The sequence below is a fragment of the Felis catus genome, chromosome D3, assembly GCF_018350175.1.
Source record: "Felis catus isolate Fca126 chromosome D3, F.catus_Fca126_mat1.0, whole genome shotgun sequence".
In the NCBI taxonomy this organism is placed as follows: Eukaryota; Metazoa; Chordata; class Mammalia; order Carnivora; family Felidae; genus Felis; species Felis catus.
Genome location: NC_058379.1, coordinates 44,834,759 through 44,848,757, shown reverse-complemented (window position 1 = coordinate 44,848,757; position 13,999 = coordinate 44,834,759). Strand labels below are relative to the sequence as shown.

General features: G+C 40.8%; 1 long non-coding RNA gene across 3 annotated transcripts in view; it reads left to right on the top strand.

Moving 5' to 3' along the window:
- The window catches only part of LOC111557309, a 38,463-nt gene extending 25,958 nt beyond the window's left edge, over positions 1-12,505 (top strand). The window contains exons 4-6 of one of the 3 annotated variants that reach the window (XR_006588006.1): positions 6,432-6,599; positions 11,809-11,999; positions 12,248-12,505. This is a non-coding gene — a long non-coding RNA (uncharacterized LOC111557309). Of the gene's footprint in view, positions 1-6,431; positions 8,568-11,808; positions 12,000-12,247 lie in introns of those variants that run through there. The other 2 variants (XR_006588005.1, XR_006588003.1) reach the window with 2 other exon arrangements.
- Positions 12,506-13,999: the final 1,494 nt, after the last annotated feature.

Sequence of the window (13,999 nt, the reverse complement as noted above, 5' to 3'; positions counted from 1 at the left end):
GCTCCCCCGGTGACTCTGACCTTTCCTCTGTGTCCTCAGTTGAACCATTAGACTGTTCTATTCCTTAGTTCCCAAAGGCCATTCCTTACAAAATGGCCTTAATTATGTTTGTGTTAGATATTTTGCCAGTCATCTGGAGGGTAAAAAACTGGTAATAAATATAAAAATATGTTCAGGCTAAACATAATTGTATAGATTTTTATTTAAAAAAATTTTTTTTTCAATATATGAAATTTATTGTCAAATTGGTTTCCATACAACACCCAGTGCTCATCCCAAAAGGTGCCCTCCTCAATACCCATCACCCACCCTCCCCTCCCTCCCACCCAATTGTATAGATTTTTAAATGTGCGTGTAAACATTATTATAGAAATCACAAGCTGTATTAAGGCAAAGTGTAAGCTTTATTTTCTCGTGCATAGCCAGTCACCCAGATGGACATGTGACATGCTAACAGTGAATATGCGTGGTTCTGGAAATGTAGGAGTTTGCTTCCCTTACTGTACTTCCCCATATTATATAGCTCTTTTAAATTTATATTAATTCTAAAGTCAAAAATGAAAAAAGAAATGTGTTCCCTAAATACTAAGTGATAAGTGCTGTGCTAGGGATGCAAAGATGAATAAGGTAAGGTTTTGTTCTCAGAATACAGACTAGCAAGGGAGGCAGACATGTAAACCATCTATGACTAACTAGGAAAGAATGTAAATGGCTTTTATAAAAAAGACAAAAAACTTACAAATTGATGACAGTTGTATCATACAAGTAGACAACTTTTCCATCTCCTGAAGGAAGCTGCCATTGCTCAGAATATTTTGGGAGGATTCCAGTTTGAGAATTGTATTCAGATTCAAAGGCTCCCTTTCTGAGTGTTTTCAATGGCTGAAAATATTCATCCTTTAAGGATAAATTCAAGTTTTAAAGATTGTATTTTTAATGACCTCTACACACAACATGGAACTTGAATTTACAACCCCAAGATCAAGGCTCTCATGCTCCACCAGTGATCTAGCCAGGAGCCCCTAAAACATTTTCTAAAGAGCCTGGAACATCCTGTCATATCAAAAAGAAAAAAAAAAAAAAACTATGGAGGAATATTAGGGTCGTGTCAAAAAGACATGAGAGCCCGTCTGGAGGGACTCCTACCGGACAAAGATGTGTCCATTTGTGCATCAAAAAGGGTAAATGCATTGGAATGAAACACAGCAAATGTGTTTAAGTCTTTGAAATCATGATACTAATAAAGAAACTCGTTGTTCGCCTGTGGAAAATAGCAGGGAACAAAGTCATTATTTTGAAAACTAGTAGACAAAGCATTTAATGTGCCTTTTTCCTGTATAAACAGTATCTCGGGGGAACTAAATAGGTGAGGGAGAAGATTCCCTTTATTAAGAGATTCCCTTTATTAATAGAACTCATCACAATGTTTACAAGTCCTAATGAATTCATTGTCCAGGCAATGACCATCAATGGCTACAAACAGCATAAAAAGAGACAACCAGACATTATGTACCTCCTAAGGGAAGTATACATACTACCTATGAAGTAATCTTGATTTTTTAAAAAAATATCTGCATCTTATCAAATCTCAGGTAATGACTATCAATTTGTAGGAAAAATAGAGGATATTGAACATGTTCTAAAAATACCACAGGAATATAATCAGTACATCCAGGCTATAGGAACCGTACAGGACTAACAACCACTGTCTTCAACATGATCCACAACAATAAATGTACAGTGGAAAAGAAATTAAACAAAAAACCATAAATTAAGAGACATTTGAGATGTATCAATTGATCACAATTATGGACTTATTTAGATCTGAATTTAAGGAAAAAAACCACTGATATACATTTATGACAATGAGAAAATGTGAATGTTGACTGGAAAATTAATGAAATTAAAGAATTATATTTTTAGGTATGATTATGTTATTGTGCCTATATTTTTTTTAAGAGTTCTTATCTTTTAGAATGCATACTGAAATACTAATACTTTTTATTTCTAAGACACCACTGGCAACAAGGTTTGAAATGATTCTTCAAATGTCTGGTCAACATAAGCATTTTTAATGCTGGACAACATTATTTGCATTAACGACAGTCTTACGTGGCTGGTAAATCTATTAGGCAGATAAATGCAAAAGAGAAATCTTCAGCACATGCAGCATTTTCAGGATAAGTTTTGATCTTTTCAATGAGATGCATTTTTACAAATCAAATTATCAAAGATTAAAGAAACAAAAAAATAGCATCAGTGAAATTTAAATCAAGTAAGCACAATCATATCTCGCTGGAGCGTGTATTGGAGCAGCCCTTTAAAAAAGCAATTTGATAATATACATTAAGAGTTAAAAATCTCTGTGCTCTCCAACCCAGTAATTCCACATCTGCAAATGATTTGAACTCTAGAAAGAAATTATGCACCAAGATATTCATTGTAGCATTTTTAATAATATCCCTAAATTTAAAATTACCCAGTCCTACAGGAGGAAAAGGGTTAACAAATTTTGATCCAACAATATACATTAGAGATTATATTTATGATGAATCTCTAGGAACACTAAATATGCTTTTTTATGTTAAGTAAAAAAAGTGAGATATGATATTTTTACAAGACTTAAAACTATGTAGTTTTACTTATAATGTTTAATTTTAATTTTGTTTTATATGTTCAAAATCAGATACCATATAAAAGAAAATGGTAATTTTGAAATGCTGCTTTTTTCCCACTCAGCTTAGGGGGAAAAATTAACTCTTTATGAATACCTTGAAAACAGTGTGTTTTTCTTTGTTAAATGGCATTTTATGAAATGACATTTACACACACAGAAGAGTATAAAACCATGGATTTATTGCTCAATAAGTTTTCTCTAAGTGAGCACCGACATGTACACACCAGAACAAGAAATCAAACATTTCCAGTACCCCAAAAGCTCCCTCAGGTCCTCTCAGTCACCACAACACAAAAAAATAAGCAAACTTCATCATCATAAATAAGTTTTGCCTAATTCTGAGGTATATAAGTGGGACCATGAATATGTACAGTCGACCCTTGAGCACCATGGGCTTGAACTGTGAGGGTCCACTTCTACATGGACTTTCTTCAATAAATACAGTACAGTACTGTAAGTGTATTTTCTTTTCCTTATGATTTTATTCATAACAGTTTCTTTTCTATAGTTTATTGTAAGAATACAGTGTATAATGCATATAACATACAAAATATGTGCTAATTGACTGTCAACAGTAGGCTATTAGTAGTTAAGTTTTTGGGGAGTCCAAAGTCATAGGTGGATTTTCCACTGCATGGGGGGTCAGGGCCCCTAACCCCTGTGTTGTTCAAGGGTCAGCTGTACTTCTTGATGTCTTTCTTATTTGCTTAATTTACATTTGTAAATTCATCTACATTGCTACCTTTAGCAATAATTCTTTCTGATTGCTGTGTAGTGTTCCCTTATGCAAGTATAGCATTTAAATCTATTCTATTGATGGACATTTTGTCTCTCTAGTTTTAGGCTGTTACAAATGGTGCTTCAATAAGCAATTAATTCTTATACATGACTTTTGTTGCACAAATGTACACATTTCTATTGGGTATATACCTAGGAGAGAAATTGTTGGTTGTAGGGTATATGTGTGTTCATTTTTAGTGAATTCTGACTTAAAGTTTTCCAAAGTGTTGTGCCAATTTATACTGTCATGAAAAGCGTATGAGAGTTCCAGTTACTCTACCTCCCCACTAACATTTGATACTATCAGTCATTTTAATCTTTGTTATCCCAGGAAGTATGTAGTGGTATGTTATTGTGGTTTTAATTTGCATTCCCCTTATGAATAATGAGTTTGAACTCTTTTCCATATGTTTATTAGCCATTTGAATATCTTTCTTAAAAAGTAAACTCTACACCCAATGTGGGGCTCAAACTCACAACCCGAAGATCAAGAGTCACATGCTCCACCCACTGAGCCAGCCAGGGGCCCCTTGAATATCTTTTTTAGCAATATGCCCATTCAAGTCTTTTGCCCATTTTTCTATTAGATTGTCTTTTTCTTTTTAATTTGTAGGAACTTTTTAATATTCTAGGTAAGAGGCTTGTGTCACTTTACTGCAAGTATCTTTTCCCAAGAATGTCTTGCCTTTTCACTCTCTATGCTATGTCTATATTGGGTTTTCCAAAAAATCATTATGTGGAAAAAAGACAGCATAAATAATCTCAAAATACAAACAAACAAATTTCTTTTTTTTTTCATTGGTGAAAAAATCTGTGACATTCCCCTTCTTATTTTTGCTTCTTTCCCCACATTTTTATTTATAATTGTAAAATAATAAAACTTTTTTTAAAAGAATAATTATAGTAGAGTCCAATGATGAAACATTAAATACTAATGATGATGATAAAGCAGAAGGGAAAAAATCTGGGAAACAAATTTGATTTTATCATTGAAATGAAGAAGGAGTTTCTGTTCTTATTATTAGAAAATAGAATTAAAATAGAGGATTCCTAAAATTCCACTGGGAAGTGCTCAGGAGATAATACTGTGGATGGAAGAGAGAGCCTTGAAGGCAAATTGTCTACGGGGAATTGTGTGCTCCTCATCTTTCTCCACCTGTCTAAAGAGCAGGCACCTACTGGATCATCACTTACCTGATGTGACATGACACAGGGCGCTTTAGCAAGCCTGTGAGTTACCGTGTCTTTCTTGGGATCAGAAGGACTTAAAGCAGGTGGCAGTCTGGTAGGTGAGAACTCTCCTGGTCAAACTTGAAACACTTGTCAGGACACTGGATCAAACTATTATCTTTATATATTTATATATTCATGTTGGGACCGTGAATTTAAAAGAATATAGATGCAAGTCTACTTTCAGTATTCTTTTCTGAACGTGAATTAGAAGATCCGATTACTGAGGAGGAAACCAGTGGAAATGAAAACGATTTGGATGTGTGGTGAGCTGCACTGTTCCATTGGGAGTGATTTTTACCAACGCCAACCTCACCCATTTGTGCTTGGACACAAGGCACAACTTCCTTCCTTCGCCATTCCTAGAGGGTATTTTTATGTCTTCTTTTGAATGGATTTGTTTTATGGGGACACAATTATTTTCCTACATTACTTCATAACTCTGGGAACATATTCTTGACCTGGAAAATTCTTTTTTTTTTTTTTAATGTGACATGAAGTGTTTTTGGAAACTGCAGGTACCTGTGAAGAAATATACTAATTCTGTTTAGTTCTATTTTCCCTTCCCACCCCGCAAATACTCAAAAGACGTTCAAAGATCTCATTTTTATCTTTCCCAACCATGTAAATCTATAGAGTTTCCAACTGTAAAACAGGCAACACGAGACACCTTTGGATGATGCGTGGAGACTTAAGTTTACCTTCCCCATGCATCTATGATCATACTAATACATTTCTTAAAACTTCCATGTTTAAAGGGTCAGATCAAAGTTCAGCGTTGTCCCCCAAATAGGTGAACTGCTCTTTGAAAGTGTTTGTTTATGACCCTGGAAAGTATTTGGGAAGGATTCAGGGTACAGGATAGCCCAAAAGGGCCTGGGTCCTGCCTAGCACAGTTGAAGGCATGAACACCCTCCCTGAAGGACTGTACTCATGTTTCAGGGATACACAACGTGCACAGTTACCTGGATCTTGCCCTGGCTCCCCAGCCCCAGCCTAGGAGGTTCTGGCCATGCCCCCTCTCACATTCCCAGTGCAATGAACAGCTCCCCCACCCCTTTCCTCTAGTCTCCCCTCCAGCCTGACCAAACCCTTCCTTCCTACCTAAATACTCACAAAGCACCAGCACAGACTTCGGAAGCTGGAAGTCACATGACCATGGTGACTTTGCCACCCTTTTATATTCCTTACTAACGTCCACTCTGAAGTGTGGTTTTGTTTTTAATTTGTTTTACCTTTTACAACATTTCTGTAACCGTGACGAGATCAAACCTTGTCACTGATCTAGCGCAGCCAGCCCTCAATGACAGGGTGTGACAGTGTCCTCTGTGTGACTCTAAGATTCTCCTAAATGCCCTATACTCTAAGTGACGTCAATGCTGGCAGCAATTAAGCTAAGGCAGTTTGTGTCTCTGGTTTTCCTTTACAACACTGCCACCGAGACATCTGTCAAACTATATACAGTTACTTAGAGGGGCAACAACAGATATGTTTTGGAGGAAAAACACACTCTGGAGACCCAAACCCATCGGAGGGTTTCCCCATATATTCCATCTGGGCTCTTCCTTCCCAGGCTGCTCAGAAAAGCAGCAGAATAAGGGTTTAATTTCCTATTTTATTTTATGGACTAACCGTGAAAGAAACAACCTGCAACGTCAACAACACAAAGTAATTGCTTGAGTCTCTGGTTCTCTCAAGACTTAACTTCCCCTCCCCTTCTTTTTTCTTGTGTCTTGCTCTACAGAAGCACAAGCTGAACCCACTGAAAGATGCGCCATCGAGAAGAACAAATAAGTCCCTAGTTCCCACCTCTTCTGATTCTCCAGCCGTCCATCCCTGGAGATTCTTTCTCAGCCAGGATGCAATCTTCATCACCGGGAGAATTTGACCCTCTTCTTTGAAACACTTCAGGGTGTGGTGGGGTTTTTGGTCTTTGTTGCTAAGTACGGTTACTTAGATGCCTCTTGCAAGAGAAAGGGGCTGTTTTCCTCTCGACTTTCTTTTCTACTGAAGTGACTGGAAACAGGTGTACAGATTGGGACATGAGATGGTGTAGAAATCCTAGTACCGCGGACCATGCAGGAAGAATCTCTGGGCGAGGGAAGGGTCGCTCTTGATTCGCCAGAGTGTCCTACATCGGCTTGTGTGTCATCCAGCATGCGTAGTGCCAAGTTCTGCTTCCTAAGCCTTTCTCTTCCTTAGTGAGTGACAGAGAGGGGAGGTGGATGAGGTGAGATACCTTTCTATTTGGGTCAACACCAGTAAATTAATTAAGAGTAAGCAAGGTGTTGCAGGTTGGTTTCCAAAAGAAATAGTCTGTTAGAATCATCTTTTTCTGTTTTCAATTCATCAGAGAAACCATAAAATCCCTGAGATTTTGAGCTCTCCAGATGATTCTAACAGGCAGCCAGTGTTGAGAACCACTAGTCTCCCCCTCCCAAATAGACACCTGTCTATCAATAAGGCTTTTTTTTTTTTTAGTAGGCTCCATGCCCAGCATAAAGCCCAATGTGGGGCTTGAACTCATTACCCTGAGATCAAGACCTGAGCCAAGACCAAGGTTGGACATTCAACCGACTGAGCCACCCAGGCGCCGTTCTATAAGGCTTTTGAAGAAAGTGCATTAAGTCAGTCCCTTTGCTTGGAATATATTCAAATAGGCACTACCCGAAACTCACTCCACACCCTGGAGCCAGCATGTTAGAGAAGCAGCTGTCCCTGACAGGGTATTAGGCACCCACCTCCCTGTTTCCCATGAATATGTTCATACAGATGAACTCTGTTGCAAGTTAACTTTAGACCAGAAGGGAGAAAAGCTGTCTCACAAATCCAGAGAGATGTGGACGAGCACGGGAACATTTGCCTCCTGTCCCTGATCCCCTAGACCGGGATGCTGAGTACTATGAGATAATTCTGTGTGTATAAGTTGTAGGTCTTTTACAAGGGTCCTATTCATTTGAACCCCACAATTTTCCCTTTCGGGGATGCCTTATGGGTAGGTCTTCAAATGCAGAAAGAGTCACCATATAGGTCACTCCAAGTGACATATATGTACATATATCTCTCCCACACACTCAAGCTTAATGACAAAAGTCCAGCTAAATCTGAATTAATTAGACCTCAAGGAGGCCATTTGTCTCTTAAGGAAATGAGCCTTACACAAAGGCGCATGCCCCTTCGGAGCTTCTTTGGTGGAAACAGATTCCCCACCCTCAGACTGGATGCCCAGAGTGCTGTAGCCTGATGACCCAGGGGGATGCCAGTTACCCGTAGGTACAGGGCACCTCCGGTGTGGCCATAGCAGGCAGGCAACTGCAGGAATCTGGTCTCCTCACTACGGGGTTCAGCTGTCACACCTGCTATCTTTATTGTTTAGATATATTAATGGTTTTCTTTCATTCACTCACATAAATCAAAGAGGCCCACATGTTCCAGATAACTCTAGATAAAGTGTGGCAGCCATCCATCCAAGGCAAGCCATAGCACAGTGCAGGAAATGCTCCCTGAACAGCAGCCTCACATCTCAGACTTTCGAGGAAATTCCCAATATATTTATAAAGCAGGTGCCTGCACACATATAATGCTAACTATCGGTTGACACCAGTGTGAGGGCCTTTCAATCCTCAGTGGAAATAGAGCCATTGAAAATATATACCTGAAAAGAAATCAGTTTGATTTATACGATCCCTGACATGTATTTAGAAGTGTAACAGAAGAGCCAACCATATTTGTTTACTAAAAAATATGCCAACGGGTACCTGGCTGGCTCAGTCAGTAGAGCATGAGACTCTTGATCTCAGGGTGGTGAGTTCAAGCCCCAAGTTGGGCACGGAACCTACTTAAAGACAAAAAAAAGCCAAGAGGCGCCTGCGTGGCTCAGTTGGTTAAGCGCCTGACTTCTTGATTTTGGCTCAGTTCATGATCTCACAGTTCGTGAGTTTGAGCCCCAAGTTGGTCTCTGTGCCACCATTGCAGAGCCTACTTGAGATTCTCTCTCTCTCTCTCTCTCTCTCTCTCTCTGTACCCCTCCCCTGCTCATATGCTCTTTCTCTCTCAAAACAAATAAACTTTTTAAAAAATATATTAAAAAAAGGCCAAAACTCTACTTTTGTGAAAATGCACTTTTAATATAGCCAAAAGTATATTAAAATTTACAATGAATTGAAGACTCACAACAACCACACTTATCCATGGAGGGATAAAACACTGACACTGGAAGGTCTATCCCTATCCTGTAGGATCTGGGCAACCCTGCTGTTCCCCTTGTCTTAGAGCTTGGGTTCTGCACAGGAGGACAGCAGTTTCCAACTCAGAGGGGGATTTCTGCTGTCCAGACGCTAAGGCTGTCTTCATCCAGGTGGGAACTTTTCAAGTACTGATGGCAAGTGCTGGCCACGAAGGCACAAGAGGAGGGTAACTGTTCTCACTCCGTCACTGCTCCTGTCACTCCCCCACAACCAGAAGAAGCCCACCCATTCCACCTCCCTTGATAAAGGCCCCACTGATCCTTATGATGTGAGGGTTCTTAGGGTGACAGGAGAGGGAGTGCCTGGTTTCAATTTGGGGACACATATCTTTCACGAAGACCATACTCTTGATGGCTGGGCCTGAGCCACTGCATTACCTCCTCCCATGGTGCAAGTGTGTATCCTGAGTCAGTGAAAGGTAGGATCCTAACAGAACAAGAGCAAGCAGGGAAAGGGCAGGCAAGCCAGGCTCGCAGAAGTAGGGAACTGCCAATGGAGGATCAAGTGAGGACCCTGGAATTCACCCTGAGTTGGGGACAGGTGCATGTTCACCAAAAGAACCAGATGTCTGCTTGAAATTCCACAGAGCCACAAGTGAACTAGAAGTAATGCTGGAATAATCAACAGATAGAGTAGATGGCAAAAATGAGATACATCAATCTCTAATATTTACATAAAAATTTAATAATTTTTTTAATGTTTATTTTTGAGAGAGAGAGAGACAGAGTGTGAGCAGGGGAGGGGCAGAGAGAGGGAGACACAGAATCCGAAGCAGGCTCCAGGCTCTAAGCTGTCAGCACAGAACTCGACGCAGGGCTTGAACTCACGAACCGTGAGATCATGACCTGAGCTAAGTTGGACGTTTAACCGACCAAGCCAACCAGGTACCCGTATTTAAATAAAATTTCAATAATAACTTCAGAAAATGTCCTTTCTCCAGGCTCATTGAAATGTTTAACGTAAATGTATCTCTCCAAAATCTAAAGTGGGCAAAAACGTCTTCATTTTGCCGTGTTGAATCCACATCTTATTTTCATTGTTTTTGTGCCATATTTTGAATGTTTATTAAGTTGCCTTCTCTGTTATACAATCAGAGCGTTCCAATGGTTTTGTTGTTATTGTTGTTGTTAATTTAAAACATGATTTATAGTTGGGGTGCCTGGGTGGCTCAGTCAGTTAAAGGTCTAGACTTCCACCCAGGTCATGATCTTGTGGTTCATGAGTTCGAGCCCTGTGCCGGGCTCTGTGCTGACAGCTCAGAGCCTGGAGCCTGCTTCAGATTCTGTGTCTCCATCTCTCTCTGCCCCTTCCCCACTCATGCTGGCTTGTTCTCTCTCTTTCTCTCTCAAAAATAAATAAACATTAAAAAATTTTAATGATTTATAGCTCATTGGCTTACAATTTTAATGTCTTTTATGAAAAATATTAAAATTAAGCAATGACTAATGCTTTGCTCTTGAGCAAATATGGCTCCCAAGAAATCAAATGAGTTATCTAATGCAATTTTGGGTATTTTCCTTATTCAGTCAACTGGACTGCATTTTTCTAGCTAAAAATCATTTTAATTTACACACACATTTATGTCTATCATTTAAATAGATATATCGTGATATGTCTATCATTTAAATAGACATATCATGATATGTCTATCATTTATGTCTATCATTATTTCTATCATTTATTTATTTATTTTTAAAAAATTTTTTAATGTTTATTTATTTTTGAGACAGAGAGAGACAGCATGAACGGGGGAGGGTCAGAGAGAGAGGGAGACACAGAATCGGAAGCAGGCTCCAGGCTCTGAGCTGTCAGCACAGAGCCCGACGCGGGGCTCGAACTCACGGACTGCGAGATCATGACCTGAGCTGAAGTCGGACACTTAACCGACTGAGCCACCCAGGCACCCTTATTTCTATCATTTAAATGTCTATCATTACATCTATCATTCTAGACATTTAAAAGCTTAAGAAATGTCATCCAAAATAAGGCACCGAGGTTGATAAGAAGGACTCTCAGATCTAGAAAAATGAAGTCTGAAGGAAGACTGGAATAATTATTCTGAAGTGTAGTCTTACAGAGGAGGGTAAAAAGGCATCAGTGGAAATGGCACTGTCACACAAGTGGCTCCCTCTCGCCCGGGCCAGCGTGGTCCGCTCCACTCTCCTACCCTGCCTTTGGGGTCCCCTTCGAACAGGCTGCTGGCTCCCCTTCACAGGTTACCTTGGGCACCTGCTGAATGCAGGGAGTTTACCAGATACTGTGAAGTCTCTTCAGCCTCCTAAAGCTCTGGCGTGTCCGCAGGTGGTTGGAGCTTTCCCGACAGTCTTGTCCCAGCTCTGGAAGGTGCTGGCTGACTTGGAGCCAGGGCCAGTGACAGAAGAACCTGATGCCTTATATTCACCATCACGTCTCATCTTTACTGCACATCTGTGAGGAAAACACTGTGCCTCTCCCTTTACAGATGAGGAAACTGAGGCTCAGAGAGCTCAAGTAATGGGCAAGGCCACAGGGTTCATTAGTAGGAAAGCCAGAATCCCAGTGTACGTCTGCCTGACACCAACATCCATGCCTCTCCCACCCCACACCTCCTCCTTCCACCCAACCCATGAACTGGGTTCAGGCTCCCTGAACTTTGAACTTTGAACTATTGTTGTTTCCTTGAACTGTCTCTAAACTTACCTGAGCGGATCCAGCACCTGATGTGATGGCACACTTATGCTTTCCCCTGTTTCCTTCCTCTGTTCTCTGGGTGATTCCAGTGGTAATGGTGGTAGTTGGTGAAAGGCAATGTGAGTTGAGGAAGATGAAGTAACTAGGCAGAGCCAAAGCAGTTTATGCCCCAGCATCTGGGGCTTTCCTCTCTCTCCATTTCAGGAGGAAGTGAGATGCCTCCAGAGGCAGATGTATGAAGGAGCAGACCAGCAACCAGGGCTGTGACTCACCACTTCCACAGGAACTACACCTGGGGCAACATCCAGCCCAGTGGCCACTCACACTAAAGGCCTTCTTCACCATGTGAAGGGGTTAGCAGGCCTGTGTCAGATCTGCCTACCACCATAAGATGGGTAAGCTTCCGACACCAGATTGCAGGGCAGAATTCCAAGGTTCAGGAAGCTCCACTGACCCAGAGCTAATGCGGGCGATCTTGGGAGAAGCCTGTAGAACTTCATGATGGCCTGTGCAGGTCACACATGGGGAAAGTGGGGTTTGCAGGTGGGGGGCACAGAGGAAGCATGACCCACCCAGGTGACAGTGGGAGACTCAAATTCCCAGCAAACACTTGCCCTAATGCACACAATGGCCTCCCTTATAGGCCACTGCAAGAGCTCCATTGCCTGAAAATGGAAAGAATGAGAAAAGCCTGGTATGGAAAGCCAGGAGGAGCCAGCCCTGCCAACGGATGAAGATGTTGTTTGTACCAGGATGGGTCCCAGCAGCACCATCTGTTGGTGAGCTCACTTCATTGAGAACATCTTACACGAGATTAGTCAGGTGTTGTTAAGAAAGAAGGAGAGAAAGAAAGACAGACAGAAAGAAAAAAAGAAAGAAAGAGAAGGAAGGAAAGGAAGAAAGAAAGAGAGAAAGAAAGAAAAGAGAAAGAAAGGAAGAAAGAGAGAAACAAAGAAAGAGAGAAAGGAAGAGAGAAAGAAAGGAAGAAAGAAAGAGAAAGAAAGAAAGAGAGAGACAGAAAAGAGAAAGAAAGAGAAAGAGAAAGAAGAAAGAAAGAAAGAAAGAAAGAGAGAGAAGGAAGGAAAGGAAGAAAGAAAGAAAGAAAGAGAGAAAGAAAGAGAAAGGAGAAAGAAAGGAAGAGAGAGAAAGAAAAGAGAAAAAAAGGAACAAAGAAAAGAGAAAGAAAGAAAGAGAGAGAGAGAAAGAGAGAAAGAAACAAAGAAAGAGAGAAAGGAAGAGAGAAAGAAAAGAAGAAATAAAGAATGAGAAAGAAAGAAATAGAGACAGGAAGAAAGAAAAGAGAAAGAAAGAAAGAAAGAGAAAGAGAGAGAGAGAAAGAAAGAAGAAAGATAAGGAAGGAAAGGAAGAAAGAAAGAAAAGAGAAAGAAAGAAAGAAAGAAAGAAAGAAAGAAAGAAAGAAAGAGAAAGAAAAGAGAAAGAAACAAAAGAGAAAGAAAGGAAGAGAGAGAGAAAGAGAGAGAGAGAGAAAGAAACAGAGAGAAAGAAAGAGAAGGTGTTCAAGGACATTTCCGGTGCAGGATTGGTCACATGAGGCAGCTACAAGGGAGCAATAGGGGCAGGAGCCCCGGGGCCTCCCTGGGGCCAAGCCAAGAGCTGCATGGGCTGCAGACACAGAGCTCTGCAGCTCAGGACTTTGCTTGGCAGAAATTGACCAGCCAGCACAGGGAAATCTTTGGAAACTTTGGGCTCTCTGAAAGTTTCTGGATTATCTTTCCCCATATCCTACATGTTCTTGCCCATCCCTGCTTAAAAATATATAAATACATATGCAGTGTGTGTCTAGAGATTTTGTTCATTTTGGGTGAAGGGGACTGGGCCAGGAAGGTCGGATGCTACAAAAACTGTGTCTGCCGTGGTGCTGGGGATGGCCAGCGCTGGAAAGAGAATGCCAGGGAAAGTGTCCTGAGAGACACCTTCAGACTAACTGTTTTCCCACTGATGAAAGAAATACAATCTAACAATTACCAGGGATCCTGGGTGGCTCAGTCAGTTAAGCATCTGACTTTGGCTCAGACTCTTAGTAAGATGATCTCACTATGCATGAGTTCAAGCCCCACACCAGGCTCTGTGCTGACAGCTCAGAGCTTGGAGCCTGCCTTGGATTCTGTGTCTCCCTCTCTCTCTGCCCCTCCCCCACTTGCACTCTGTCTCTCTCTCTGTCTCTCAAAAATAAGTAAACATTTTTAAAAAAGATTAACAGTTACCATCCTGTGGGCCAGAACATACCACAAAATGAAATTTCTTTTTTTTTTTTTTAATATAATTTATTGTCAAGTTGGCTAACATACAGTGTATACAGTGTGCTCTTGGCTTTGGGGGTAAATTCCCATGATTCACTGCTTACTTACAGTACCCAGTGCTCATCCCAACAAGT